This window comes from Neltuma alba, unplaced genomic scaffold, assembly GCF_004799145.2.
Source record: "Neltuma alba isolate B1F8T4 unplaced genomic scaffold, ASM479914v2 tig00011487_pilon, whole genome shotgun sequence".
NCBI lineage: Eukaryota > Viridiplantae > Streptophyta > Magnoliopsida > Fabales > Fabaceae > Neltuma > Neltuma alba.
In genome coordinates this window covers 273,279-279,370 of record NW_021636156.1, presented here as the reverse complement: position 1 = coordinate 279,370, position 6,092 = coordinate 273,279, and positions in this window count along the sequence as shown.

Sequence of the window (6,092 nt, the reverse complement as noted above, 5' to 3'; positions counted from 1 at the left end):
TTAGCCTGACTGAAAAAATACAAATATTTTAAAAAAAAAATAGAAGAAAATAAAAATTGGCCCCCTTAAATATCCTAATATATTTTTAGACTATTTACAACCATATAGTATTATCTCATTGAAAATTTCATATATTGTGGTGTTAAAATCATGACTCTTTAGCCTTCTTATTTCGATATCTGGTCTATCTTTTAAAACAATATTTTGATTTGAATGAATTGATAATTTTTAGTATCATTAAATATTTTAAACATACATAAATTTAAATATATAAGACTTTAGTCCATTTTCAATGATTTCATTATAATTTTAGATTATTTAAATGCATTTCTAAATTATTAATAATTTGATATTTTTCATGTATATTAATTATATGTATATAATATTATTTAAATTAATTATTGCGTCACCGGTCTGACCGATCCGACTGATTGAACTATGACTCGTTGATTTTTCTGATTCGATTCTAATCCAGCTTTCAAAACATTGAATAAGGGAGTTTTGGATAGAAACCAAACCATGGTTTCAGAAGTGCTTTTACAGATTACGAAGTAAATATGTAGAGGATGTTACCTCGTTTTGCGAAAAAGTGTTTCTAAAACCATGGTTTTGGAGCACCCAAACAGGCCTAAGTCACATTCGTAGCATGAAAAGAAGCATAGCGTGATTGCTTGATTACCTGCGACAATCCTGGGAGATAATAGAAAATTAATGTTATTAAGCGCATAACTCTTCCTAAAGCGTCATCTCTGCCACCACTAGCGTGATTAAATATTTCATTCTTAAGCGGCTGCCCAAAAAAAAAAAAAAAAAACCCCTTTATCCGCAGATTTGTGGTGGGTTTGTTCGGTGTAGGAAGTGGAAGTCTGGGGTGTGTGGATGTGGGCCCATATATCCGTCAGATGTTTGATACGGACCATCATATGAGTGAGCTGTGGAAAGCCCTCCTGAATGTGCGACGCATGCTTTCAAAAAGCTTATAACATTCAAGGTATAGAATACAACACAAAAGTGGGGGGCAAAAAACTATCCTGCTCTTTTTTTTTTTTTTTTTAGGCACATCGTATTAGAGGTAGTTTTATGGGAGGCACTATTAGATATTAAACACAGGTATATCTCCTGACAAAAAAAAACCTACTCTTATATCATAATACTACTTCTTGTCTTAATTATAAAAGTTAGCTGACTGATTTGAAAAGATTAAAAAAATAAGTTAAGTTAGTTATTTGTATTGTAATAAATAGGTACTCCTTCGGTCCTAATTATAAAACCCAATTGACTTATTTGAGGAGATTAATGAAGTAAGTTAAGTTGGTTATTTATAATAAATAAGTGTTGTCATTCCTAAAATATCCTTGCTAATTAAGTATATTGACTAAAACTATCATTATTAGAAGGATTATCTTGGAAAAAAATGCATAAATAAGAGACAAAATGGATTGGGTCTTATAATTAGGACCAAATAAAAAGTCAAATTGGGTCTTATAATAAGGACCGGAGGAGTATTATTTTTCTTAAAATATCCTGACTAATAAAGTGTATTAGCTAGAACTACCATTTTTAGAAAGACTACCTTGAAAAAAAGTATAAATATGAGAGATAGAGTAGGTTGAGGTCTTATATTCAAAATAGAATAAAAGTCAAACAAGATCTTATATAAGAATGTGGAATAGTATATAACAAACAAGTTGGGGTCATTTAACTCAACTAACACATGTTTAATCCTCCCTAAGTACGTGTGTTTCATCGGTTGGATAAAGCATGATTATGGGGGGGGGGGGAAGGAAAGACAAGCAGGCTTTTCAATAACATATTTGGAAGGATGACTGTAAAATAAAAAAAAAATCTACAGTATTTAAAAAAAGAAGGAAGGGAGGAAAAGGAGCGATGGCAAGTTGAAGAAACGCATGGGTTGCTCCATCATAAAAGGCGAACTAAAGAAAGAAATGGGAGGTTGAATTTACGAGACAATAATGCGGACTTTGCTCGGCTAATGTGAGCCTAGAGCCGGGAATCAGGGCCGGCCCTTCAGGACTGGCGGGCTTAAAAGGGCCGGCCCTCCAGGGCTGAAATTTTAAAAATACCCCAATTTGCTAAGCCCGGCCCTTAAGCTACAGGGCCAGGGCCGGCCCGCGGGCTTTTGACCCGTTTAAGGAAAAATACTATTTTTTTATATTTATCAAATTTTTTTAATAAAAATATAAAAATAAACCAATGAAATTATTAATAAAAGACATAAATATGAATAAAATTAAGTCACAAATATAAAATATCATTATATATAAATATTCATCAACATCTAAGAACATCTAAAACATTCATTAACAAGATAACAATATCTAAAAGTTTTATCTATAATGCAATTGTGCAATAAATAAACACTATCATTAATCTTTTGAAACTTCATTATCACTATAATTAATTACTTTTCTTCATAAGTATGCTTTTCTTTCGTAACAAAAATATCAAGTTTTTTTTCTTTATAAGAATTTTATTTTTGAATTTTGCAATCTAACTATTATTTTACTTTAATGTGAGAAACATTGTTGTTGAAACTCATGAATTTCTAATTCAAATTATAGAATCACAAGTTATATAAGTATAAAAATATTCTATTATCAAATATATATATAGTTTAAAAATATCAACGCATATAATATAAATCAAATCATTATTAAAGTCTAAATTAACCGATTTTTTAAAAATTTAATTGGATAAATTATTGTCTAAAACTAAATTTAATTTTAAAATGATAATAATAACTAAATATTTGAAATATTATTAACAATGTAAAAAATTAATAACATTAATATTATATAAAAAAATTTAAAAAATAAAAAAATTATAAAAGGGCTTAAAAGGGCTGGCCCGCGGCCCTCCAGGGCCGGCCCTTTTAAGCCCTCGGCCCTCCAGGGCCAGCCCTTCAGGGCTTGTTTCTCATTTTAAGAGAAAAATATCAAGCCCGGCCCTCGTAATTTCAGGGCCTAAACGGGCCGGCTCGATGGGCTCGGCCCGTTTTTCCCGGCTCTATGTGAGCCCTCTTCAGCCATGTTAAATGCAGCAGAATCAATACATTTTCTTGCCTAATTACAGTACAAATAGGGACTTGATCTTAGCATATTTTAACGGGTGTTTGGATGAAATCAAAACTATAATTTTAAAAATATTTTTATGATATACGAATTAAATATGTAAAAAACTTTATCTCGATTTACGAAAATATATTTTTCAAAAGTGCTTCTAATATTTTCCAAACACCTCCTTAATTTATTTAGAAGTGCTACTTCTATTTTTTTTTTCCTTTCATAGCTTGTAACTTGTCCTTGCATATTTTTTAAAAAAAGGGAGAGAAAGAGAGAAGCCACCTGATTTTTTTTTGGGCCGAAAAGCCACTTGATTTTTTGGGAGACACATAAAATCTGTGCGTCACAAGAAATAACATTTGTAATTTTTTTTTTTACGTTATTATTATTGTTGTTCGGGAGTTTTGCTACTTTTCATTGCTTATGGTAATTGTTTTTTTTATTCACAATGGAGAAATTTTAAGAAAACACGTGAAATGAGTTATGAATTTTTAAACTTGACTTGGAAATATTATAAGAAGATTATTTCTAATTTCGTGGTCTTAAGGTTTAATTGAGAATTTATAATTCACATCTCACGTGTTTTTATACAAATTATTCATGAGACCTATTAATAATACATCAAATTTAACAGGCTTATTTTCTAAGAGTTATGTGTAATTTTTCTTATATAGGCTATTATGGTTATTGATTGGCCAGCCAAAACTACTCTTAGAAAATATGTGCCTTTTGATTAAGTAGACGAATTTATAAATAATAAAATTAAAGTGGGAGGACGCCTTACCATTATTACGTTTTTTATTGACTTTTGGAATAGTACAGTTGTAGTATGATTTTTTACCTTTTTTTTTTTGGGACCTTACAGCAGTAACATGTCATGGCTGATGAGAAGTTATCTTTTGCGGCAGTAAACATAAGTAATTTTCCTATAATTAACGAGAGAGAGAGAGAGAGAGAGAGAGAGAGGGAGGGGAGTAGACGGTTCGGCCTAACGAGGGGACAAAAAGCGGCGGTTGGATGGATTAGTTAGTAGGGGGCGGCCCTATGGTGTTCCACTTTAAGCCCTCCAACTTTCTTTCTTTAGGCCTCTGTGCTATTATTATTACTTTTTTTTTTTTCTTGTTGCGCTTTCAGAAAATCCAAATCCATCTGATCTGAATATGCCTCAATCAGTTTGCCTGCTCATGAACTCAAAGTATACTTTCAAATATTCATTACTTCCTCCATTTAATTGCAAGACGTTAATAAAGTTACTTTTTTTAATTCCATTTATAAGGTAGGATATAGCATATATTAAATAAACAGGGATAATTTTTTTAAAAAAAACTAAAGAAATATCACTAAAATTTTAAAATATCACAAAAATATGTTGTTATTTGATTTCTAAATGTTATTAATTGTTATTAGAGTATAGTAAAAAAGATTGATTCAGAATTCTGAGATTCAAATTTTTTTTAGATTCTCCCAAAATTTGTTGCCAACAAATAAGGATAAATTTGAAAAATTGTTAAATTTTAATACAAAGTTAATGAGACTTGAATTTTTTTAGTTTCGGTCAAATATATTAAAAATAATTTATAAATATGATAAAGGGAATAGACATTTGTTTGAACCAAGGCTCAATGTAATCACATTGAAAGAATATTATAGCATCATGAAGCCAGAAAAAAGAAATTGTACTTCGACAACCCTGTTTCCTATAAATAGTATGCCCAAAAAGGAATAATAATAATAATAATAAGATAGCATATACTATCTCTGATCCTAATTATAAGAGTCAGTTGACTAATTTGAGAAAATTAAAAAAATAAGTAGAATTAGTTATTTGTCCTAAGTAGGTGTTGTCTTTTCTAAATATCCTTGCTAATCAAGTGTATTGACTAAAACTATCGTTATTAGAATGACTACTTTGAAAAAAATATATAAATATGAGGAACAAAATTAACCGGAATCTTATATTTAGGATCAAAATGAAAATCAAATAGGATTTTATATTAAGGACAGGAGACAGTAATAAACATTTTATTTTACATAATAATCTTCCCTTGTTTGGCCTGCACCAATCACCATGTAAAGTTTATTAAAAGAGAGAATCAGCATGACATAACAAGTTGGGAGGATAGAGTGAATAAAAGGTCAGGTTGCTTTCATAAAATCTGAACCCACAATTGCTCTCTCTATCTCTCCAACCCCCCCGTCAAGTTAATGTCAACTTCCACCATATAAAGCTTCAAATTTTTGTTATGTTCCGAGCAAATTTACCAAATTTATCTGCTATTTTATTAATATATATATATATATAATACAACAACAAATTTATCTGTGCATGACTTAAAATTTAAGTGTTATTTACACATAATTCATGCTTGAAGTGATCATCTGCTCAAAAAAAAAAAAGGAATATATAATCAATTAGTATATCATGCTTCGTGAGCAAAGAGCCACGCAGTAATTGACGGTAAATGTTATATGCACAGTCCTGAAAATTTAGGAGGTTCTTTTTAACTAAATTTCAAAGGCGAGTAAAAATTAGTGTTTTTATATGATTTGATGTTTTTAAAATACTTTTGGATCACACTGGTTTGTGTATCGTATTCGTGTTAGGTAAATTAATCTTAAAAAAAATATAAACACAAGGGATAAAATTTATTAAAATCTTATAGTAAACATTTAATACAATACTGATGAACTTTTATATAAACTTTCTTTTTAATATAAGAGTTAGTTAATTATTCAATTTGGTCATACATATAAAACCTAACCCGCTTTATTTGTAATATTTATCTATTTTTTCTATAAATGATTCATAAACTGATTCACATGTTAAAGAGTTTCAATCAAAAAGTAGTTTTCATATACATAATTAATAGAGATATTTTAAAAAATATAATATATACTTATTATAAATAACTAATTTAAATAATTTTTTTAACATGTGTGTTAGAAATATGGAATTCTAGGCATACTACCTGGTAACCTTTCACAAACTGACCAGACAACAAAATATGT